This window comes from Euprymna scolopes, chromosome 42, assembly GCF_053919585.1.
Source record: "Euprymna scolopes isolate OS-2025 chromosome 42, ASM5391958v1, whole genome shotgun sequence".
NCBI lineage: Eukaryota > Metazoa > Mollusca > Cephalopoda > Sepiida > Sepiolidae > Euprymna > Euprymna scolopes.
The window spans coordinates 66,398,120-66,407,952 of NC_136523.1; the positions used below are offsets into that span (position 1 = coordinate 66,398,120).

General features: G+C 34.0%; 1 protein-coding gene across 1 annotated transcript in view; it reads right to left on the minus strand.

Annotated features, from left to right (window-relative positions):
- The window catches only part of LOC145267173 (potassium voltage-gated channel protein Shaw-like), a 239,127-nt gene extending 229,641 nt beyond the window's left edge, over nucleotides 1–9,486 (minus strand). The window contains exon 1 of the mRNA XM_080123230.1: nucleotides 9,241–9,486. The gene's annotated coding sequence lies outside the window, so the exon portion shown is untranslated. The remainder of the gene's footprint in view (nucleotides 1–9,240) is intronic.
- Between the last annotated feature and the right edge of the window lie 347 nt (nucleotides 9,487–9,833).

The window sequence follows — 9,833 nt, forward strand, 5'->3', positions numbered from 1 at the left end:
CATTAAATATCCTGCGTAGGCATGTCTGGTGGAATCTTTCCAGAGCCTTGATATGACAGCAATATGTCATCCATGTTTCCGAGGCATATAGGAGGACAGGTAGTACACAAGTCTAGTATACCTTTATCTTTGTTTTGAAGGTCAGGGCTCTGTCTGCCCACACTCGTTTTTCGAGATTACCAAAGGCCTTACTTGCCTTATTGATCCTTCCTAAGATTTCCTTATCGAGGGTTCCGTCGCTTTTAATTGCCTGTTCATCTCCGAGCTGGCCAGCTTACTGCGGTTGGCGGCTGTTCCTTAAAGCAGGAAAAATACCCAAAAGAACAAACAAAGACTCATGATATCGACCTGGAACGTCCGAACACTTATTGACCACGATATTTTTTCTTCTAACCCTTGAGCGACGAACGGCTATCATCGCGAAGGAACTTAAGCGGTATAGGATTGATATCGCTGCTCTGGCGGAAACCCGCCTGAGTGATGAAGATCAGCTAACCGAAGTGGGAGGTGGATATACTTTCTTCTGGAAGGGAAAACCGGAGGGGGAAAGGAGGGTCGGTGGGGTGGGGTTTGCCATCCGAACCGAACTAGTTAAAGGATTAGAACAGCCATGTGCGCTGTCTGATAGGATTATGTACCTTAGAGCACCCATAGGGAGAAATCGTTTCGGTAGCGTATATTCCATCTACGCTCCCACGCTCTGCAGGGACGAAAAAGACACCATTACATTTTACCAGGAGTTACGAGCAGCCCTATGTTCAACCCCGAAAGCGGATAAAATAATACTGCTGGGGGATTTCAATGCTAGAGTGGGAAATGACCATGAGATTTGGTCACCGTTGGGAAAATATGGTACGGGTAAGACGAATAGAAATGGACTTCACCTCTTACAGCTTTGCTCTGAATTTGAGCTGGTGATATGCAATACGTTCTCACAGCAAAAGGCTGCCCATAAAGCGACATGGTTTCATCCTCGCTCTGGACATGGTCATATCCTGGACTATGTTATCACCAGAAGAAGAGACATTCAGGATGTCTGCAAGGTTCGCGTGATGAGGGGTGCGGACTGTGGAATGGATCACATGCTTGTTAGAGCCAAGCTGAAACTCCACATTAGGAGGAGATTCCGGTCACAAGGTGCGCAGCCACCCAAAAGACTAGCCACAGGTAAGCTAAAGTCCAAGGCCGTGCAGAAAGAACTACAAGTCGCTCTCGGAAGTGCGGACTATGATGGTTCATAGGAGAAATTCAAGTCGACCGTACACAATGTCAGCTGTGAAGTACTAGGTGTCGTGAAACAAAAGAATCAAGACTGGTTCGACGAAAATGATGCCATAATCAATGAACTTATAGAGCAAAAAAATAACGCACTCCAGAAAATGCTCGGAGCGCCCAAAAGGGACCGGCCGAGACTAAAGCAGGAGTTCAAGGAAGCGAAAGCATCGCTACAACGCAACATACGAAGCATGAAGAATAAATGGTGGAAGAATATATCCAACCAGGTGCAACTGGCGTTTGATAGCAAAGATGCAAAAACTATGTACCACCTTATCAGACAGGTATTTGGGCCTCAATCCTCAGTGATGGTGCCCCTCAGATCAATAGGAGCCTGGACAAAATCATGCAGCGCTGGACAGAACACTTCGGAGATCTGTTCGACAACCCCTCAACTATTGATGAGGAAGTCATCAGGAATCTGCTACAGCAGGAAATCAGACAAAAGATGCTGGCTCACCCGACTCAACATGATATCAGCAAAGCTATTAGCGAGATAAATACGGGAATGTTGCCGGGGCTGGACGGCATTCCTGTCGAGATTCTCCGATATGGGGGCAATCAAATTACAGCTGAAGTACACCGATTGATATCCAAGGTCTGGTCTGGGTCTCCTGTACCCCAAGATTGGATCGACGCGATACTAATCCCACTGTATAAGGGAAAAGGACAAAAAGTCCTATGTGGGAACTACAGGGGTATAAGTCTGTTGGAGGTAGTCGGTAAGGTATTTGCCAGACTCCTACTAAACAGACTAAATGAATATATTTGCCCCTCAGTACTGCCCGAAGCCCAAAGTGGGTTCAGACCCGGGCGTGGCACAATGGACATGATCTTCTCAGTCCGTCAGATACAGGAAAAATGCAAAGAACAAAGGCTAGCTCTATACCAGGTATTTGTAGATCTGAAAAAAGCCTTCGACACTGTAAACCGAACTGCCCTGTGGATAATATTGGGGAAACATGGATGTCCACCTGGTTTCGTAAATATGATCAGACAACTGCATGAAAACATGAAAGCGCGCCTCCAGCTAAACGGCACAGTTTCAGAGGGCATTGCCATCGACAACGGGGTAAAACAGGGAGATATTCTAGCTCCAACCTTGTTCTCAATCTATTTCGCAACAACACTCGCGTTCGCATTTAGAAACTGTGAAACGGGAGTGCTCTTTCGATTTCGGACAACGGGCAAGTTATTCAACCTTACTCGTTTCAGGGCCAGATCGAAAACATTTCACTCACTTGTCAGGGAGCTGCTGTATGCTGACGATGTAGACTTCGTCGCACACACGGCAGAAGATATGCAGGGCATCATGGACCGCTTCTCCAGGGCGTGCACTGCCTTGGCCTCACAATTAGCCTGGACAAAACCAAGGTAATGTTCACCCCAGCTCCAAACAGCCGCTACGACGAACCGGTCATCTGTGTAAATGGAACGAAACTGGGCACCGTTGATGACTTTGTATATCTTGGCAGTACTATATATATATATATATATATATATATATATATATATATATATATCAAAGCACTTGAGCGTGCCCTCCGTTTCATTTTGAGTCTTGTTAATCGTTGGTTTATTAATGTAGATTAATAATGCCCCAAAGATCGGGAGGTGCACCTCGCAATATGGCCGTGTTTTTTATCAATTTTTTATTTTTATTAATTTTTTATTTTTATTAATTTTTTATTTTTATGAATTTAGAGACATATTAATAAAGAAACACGGCCATTTTAACCGTCTCATATTGCGAGGTTCACCTCCCAATCTTTGAGGCATTGCTAATCCACATTAATAAACCAACGATTAACAAGACTCAAAATGAAACGGAGGGCACGCTCAAGTGCTTTTAAGTATTTTAGTGATTTCAAGCGATTTTGATCGTCTTTTAATTGTCTTTTCATTTCATCTCGCTATTTTCATTTTTATTTTTTTATTTTTTACTACTCGCCTGATGATGACCAATGGAGGTCGAAAACGTTCGCGATTAGAGGAAATTTCTGTTTTCACTGGAAAAAAAAAAACGTTCGGAAAATGGCCCGGCAAAGAGAAAAGGAGGATTACAAGAAAAATAAGCAAGAGTTGTCTGTGCTATTTAATGAAACGTGCATAAAAGAAAAAATGCTAATATATATGTATATATACATATATGTATATTTATATATTCATGTGTATACGTGTGTGTATGTATATGTATATATATATGTATATATACCTGCATATGTATATATATTTGTGTATATGTATATATATTTGTATGTATATATATATTTGTATGTATATGTATACTTGTATATATATGTATATGTATGTGTATATTTGTATATATGTATGTGTATATTTGTATATATGTATGTGTATATTTGTATATATATGTATATGTATATTTGTATATATATATGTCTATGTATATATATTTGTATATATGTATATTTATATTTGCACATATATGCATATATATATATGTGTGTATATGTATATATATGTGGATACGTATATATGTGTATAATGTGCATATTTATATGTATATATATATGTGTATACATGTATATATATATATGTATATATATATATGTATATATAAAATAAAATAAAAATTACAATTAAATTTACCAAAATGATCCAAGATGGTAAAATTAAAGTATATTATAAATATTAAAGAATTAATATTTATAAAATTATCTCAGCTAGATGTAAAAGCTCGATAAAACCAAATAGGAAATAGAGCTTATAATACGAGCAAACAGTTAATAAAACATGTTAAAAAACACTTTGAAATCAGTTAAAAACATATTTAATCTTAAAAGGAAACACTAGATAAGTGGAAAGTCCTTAATCTGCAGAGTTTCGAAGAAATACTTTCCTTCTCATCAGAGGGTAGGAATTAGCAAAATGCGGGATCGGATTTTGCATGCAAAAGTATTTGATGAAACAACAAGTAAGTCAAAGATCTTACTTGAAAACAAAAAAAGTGAAGCAGAGGGAATATGGTGAAGAAAAAGGTGATTACACATGAATGGATAGTTTGGTGGAAGATAAATAATCCAGTGACGGTAAAATCCAAATGTATAACTTGAAAAAAGTTAAAAGAATTTCTGGAAATTGTTTTAACTTTTTTCAAGTTATACATTTGGATTTATATATATATATATATATATATATATATATATATATATATATATATATATATATATATATATATATATATATGTATGTATATATATATATATATATATATATATATATATATATATATATATATATATGTATATATATTCCATAAAAATTTTAGAGCTCATTATTAAAACAAATTTTCTTCAATGTAATATGCAAATGAAATAACTTTTTTTAATGTTGATTCCTTTTGAATAAATATTATATATAGAAATCATGCAGACTGATTACAACCAAAGGACGCCCCGCATTGCCCGGTTGTTGAATACGCTTAAATATTGATATTTGTATTAATGCAGATTTCGTATTTATTGTTATAATAATATAACAATAAATACGAAATCTGCATTAATACAAATATCAATATTTAAGCGTATTCAACAACCGGGCAATGCGGGGCGTCCTTTGGTTGTAATCAGTCTGCATGATTTCTATATATAATATTTATTCAAAAGGAATCAACATTAAAAAAGGTTATTTCATTTGCATATTACATTGAAGAAAATTTGTTTTAATAATGAGCTCTAAAATTTTTATGGAAATTTTTATGGAATATACATTATATATATTCTAGGATTTAATTACATTATGAATTCTTCCAGTGATTCCATATGATCTAATTTTTCTTAGAAGACCATCGTGCCATACCCTGTCAAAAGCCTTAGGTATATCGAGGGCCACCGCTCTACCCTCCCCTGTTTTATCCAATGAACGGCATATACGTTCAGAAACTACAGTTAAGATATCTGCTGTTGAACGGGCTTGCCTGAATCCATATTGTTTGTCAGTCAGGAGTTTAGCAGCTGTTAGGTGCTGGACTAGGGCTTGATTAACTAAGGACTCAAATATTTTGGCGAAAAGCGGGAGGAGGCTAATGGGGCGATAATTTAGTGGGTCAGTTCTTTCACCAGAATTCTTGAAGACTGGTACCACAGAGGCGGTTTTCCAGCAGTCGGGAAAACAAGATTCGTTAAGGCATTTATTGTAAAGTTTGGACAGAACTGGAGCAACCTCGGCAGAGCATTTTTTTAATAGCACAGCCGGGATGAGATCTGGTCCACATGCTTTTGAGGTGTCTAGGTTTTTTTTATAATAGCATGTACCTGAGAAGGGGGGCCCAGTATATAGTAATGATTTAAAAAGTTTAAAAAAAAAAAAAAAAAAAAAAAAACGACATATGCGTTTTCATCGATAATAGAAACCGAAACGTTTAGCTTACAATTTATTTCGTCCTCCGCCGTTAATAACTGAGCTATGAAAACATATTTGCTGCGAGGCTAAGGAATTAAAAGATGAACCAATAGTTACTACTTTATGCATACATATTCGTCATGCCCTCGTTCGACATTCACCTGGTAAAATTTATTTTCTTTAATTTTCACACTTTTATACCGATTTTCTCGGACTAACACCCAAATATAATGTTTCGCATTGATTCAAATACATTATATATGAAGTTACCTGTCTGTAGACCAAAAACTGTAGGAGGTGTTGGTAGGGAAAAATTTTTAAACAAAAATATATATGCATACATAAATATGTATGGAAAGAGGTTTTTATTTACTATAAGCTTTTTACGCAAATATTACGCAAGTATAAATCATGTAGAATATCTGCATGAATATAATTACACGTAATAGTTAACCAAGATGATCATCCCATAAGGAAACCGAAAATAACTAATAGGGAATTAATTGAAATGAATGTTTAAAAGAATATTCAAATTAGCTAGATCTTTTACGGATGAATGCAAATCCACGAAAACCGAAGCTGTAGCATTCAAATCTGATGACGTTATCACTGTACCAACGTGACACGCATATGAACTAATCTATATAATTATAAAACTCAAATGACCTTGTAACAAGTGATGTAACCCACTTTCCGGTTTACGACATCCGGTTACGCATGCGCGCATAAACATTAACCCATAACAACGTAAACAAATAAACACAAATCGCTTCTTTTGCAGATTTTGACCTGCGCACTGAAATATTAATATTATTATTTCGAAATTATTATTTAACATGGGAAGAGTGGGGGTGTTTTGTAACTATTCTTTATTACAACTATACTGTCGCTATTTTCCTACAACTAAACAACTTTAACCTGTTGAAAACATAAGAACAATTGTAGTAAAGCCAAGACTACTACTATTACTCTCTATCCGTTCCTTTTCCTTCCTTCCTTCCTTTTTTGTTTTTTGTTTACATTTCTAGATACAAAATAGCTGTGTGAGAACAGTGAATTTATTGATACATTTACTTATCTGTTTCAATATTAGTTTTATTTTATTTTATTTTTTTTTTTTTGCTTCAGGTTTTATTAATTATTGTTTCTTTTTAGATTGTAAGTTTCTATAACTTGGTTAAAGGATTCCAATATGGGTTTTTCTCATCGGTAGGTTCATGTGCGTTTTTGCTGCTAAATGACTTTCGTCGGCGTTCGATTCGTAGGAAAATCATGTTTAATATTCGATTTTTGAGCGATTATTCAGAAAAATAGGTAACTTTACACGAATAGGTAGAATTTTTTTTGTCATGTTTGAGTGATCCGTCCGTGATTTTTCATTTTAATATGCTATCAGAGAAATGTTTCTGTTATGTCAAAAAAAAGAAGACTATTTTCTTTACGTCACAAGTGTCGCGCTCATACATGAATTCCATAGCTAATATAACATACTGACCCAACGGGTCACGGGTAGTCTAGTTAAAAATTAAAAATAAAAAATAAAATGAAAGTAAAAAATATATAACGATTTTTTCAATTTTTACCCCTTAAAAACTATTTTAACCAGCTAAAGACCTATAAAAGAATGGCCCGTAAAAAATTCAATCATTTAAGGGTTCCAGTGCTGCTCTGCGACTTGTAGTTTCGGAGGAGATAGACTTTTAAAATATGGAGACAGACATATAGCCTTTTTGTATATTAGACTAGCGGATGGCAGCGGGTGGCTTTGCGCGGACGTAAAATATGCTTAAATATAATAATTATATGATAATTTAATTCGTCCAAATTTCGTATATATATATATATATATATATATATATATATATATATATATAACAGTGATACGGTACATAATAGGGGATGTATCTAATTCTATTCAACAAATGTGGGTGCTTTAACGAATATTGTTGATTACGTAAGTGTGAAACACTCGTGTCTGTAGGTATAAAATATTTTTAATACTTATTGAAAACTAATTACAATTCCCTTTAAGTAAAATTAAAGTTGAGTCCTATTTGTAAATTGAGAATAAAACCGTGTAAGCACAAACCACTAGTGTCTATAGGTATTCAAAATTATTAATATTTATTGAAAATATGTTATAGCATAGTATGCATATATATGGAACGATTAATCGGAATAATTGCAACTTTTGGGGGTATTGGAATCGAACAAATTTGTGCCTATTTTCCGATGCCAAGAATTTTTTTTTTAATTGCTTATTTATTGCTTTGTTTTAGTACTAATGAGAAAAATGGTATTTATTGATTTTAAACTACCAATAAAATTAAAATCGATATATCACCTCCTAAGTGTATTTTTTTTTTTTGCGAAAATATATGCATGTATTAAATGCATTTTTACGGTAATCTAAAAAATTAATAATAATAATAATGAATCTACAACTAAATATTAGATTTTAAGATGGTAAAAGAATCGGAATCCGTAATTGTATCGGAATCGGGAATTTAAAAGAGAATCGGTAATTGTATAAGAATCAGTCAAAAATATTGGAATTACCCCATTACTAATATATATGGGATATATATATATATATATATATATATATATATATATATATATATATATATATATATATATATACACATATATATATATATATATATATATATATAGAGAGAGAGAGAGAGAGAGAATATCGTACATCAGTCAAACCGACAGAAAAAATATACTTCACTAGTGTACGTATTTATATTACTATAAAATAACATCCGCGTTGGTGAAGTTTAAAAAGATCAAATACAAAATTTTAAAAAAAAAGGCGCTTTTTATTTTTATAAAAAGTCCATTTTTTAAATGAATTGTGTAATTTTTGTGATGGAATTCATTAAACATTGTTGGTTCATAACAACATAGATTAAACTAAGAGACAAGTGAATTCTTTAATATTTGAACTTCATGTTGAAAAAATAAATATGCTTATCCATTGTTCTCACTAATATTCATATGAAACAACGTTTCAATCAGTGAAGTAAAAATAAGAAATAAGTCTGAAAGAAAACGGCTCAAACAGAAAACTTCTAAGAAATAAATTTAAAAAAAAACGTGGTAATCGGTATGAAAAAAAGAAAGGAAAACAAGAAGGAACACGTTTGTATCATAGAAATATAATGTATTTCTTTCCGAATTCATTTTAGATATCTTAAGTTGATTAACCTTCTACGTTCCCTTAAACTCTTAAAATTGTTTCATCCGACATTTTTTTACACGCTACCGCTTAGGTGACGAGATAGATATAAATTTATACACATTGGTCTTTATATTTTTAAATTTTTTAGCTGAGGATCATAATTTGTATTATTTAGATTATACGAACTGCTGATCTCATCTGGAATGTTATTTCAGCCGTTGTAACCTCTGACTTTTTGACCCTGGGAGGATGCTCCTTTAACCACATTCCGTCAGCCATCGCCAAGTAGAATAGAATCATACTCCAATCTGATATAAGCCTGATGGCCTGTACCAGGTGAGTAAAAGAAAATGCCTAAGCAATAGTTAACAAAATAAAAAATATGGAAATAAAAAAACAAATTAACTCACTGCTTAATTTTAACTGAGATAGAGACCCAAAGTTGTTGGTTCTTCTTCTGGCTCTTTATATATGACAAATAACATACTGCAACTTTTGATGGTGCATATATAGATGTTTCTGAGATACAATTACGATTAGCTGAATGTCATAGTATCACTCTATTAGAAAAAGAAGGTCTAAGCTGCGTATGAGAATGAACAAAAACGACGAGGATTTGTGTTGTATTTCGGTCAAACATCTAAAGTGTCAAAGACTTAAAGTGAAATCGGTTAGTGGGGAGGAGGAGTGCGTCGATGTGCAACTATTCCAACGAGATATTGTCCAATGGGAAACTTTAAAGATCACATTTTGTCCCACCTGACATCGTAATTTGAATGTTTTTCAGCATCTCTTTCTCTTAAATATGAGTACATGATGTCACAGTGGGAACGACAAGGGGATGGAATTAGTATAAGTGAAAGAGATGAAGAGAGATGATGATGATGATGATGATGATGATGATGATGATGATAAATAAAAAATAATAGATGATTATTAAATACAAGTACAACCCCGACTCTTTGTATATTACAACGAAAACAAATTCCCTAAAATTCTGTTA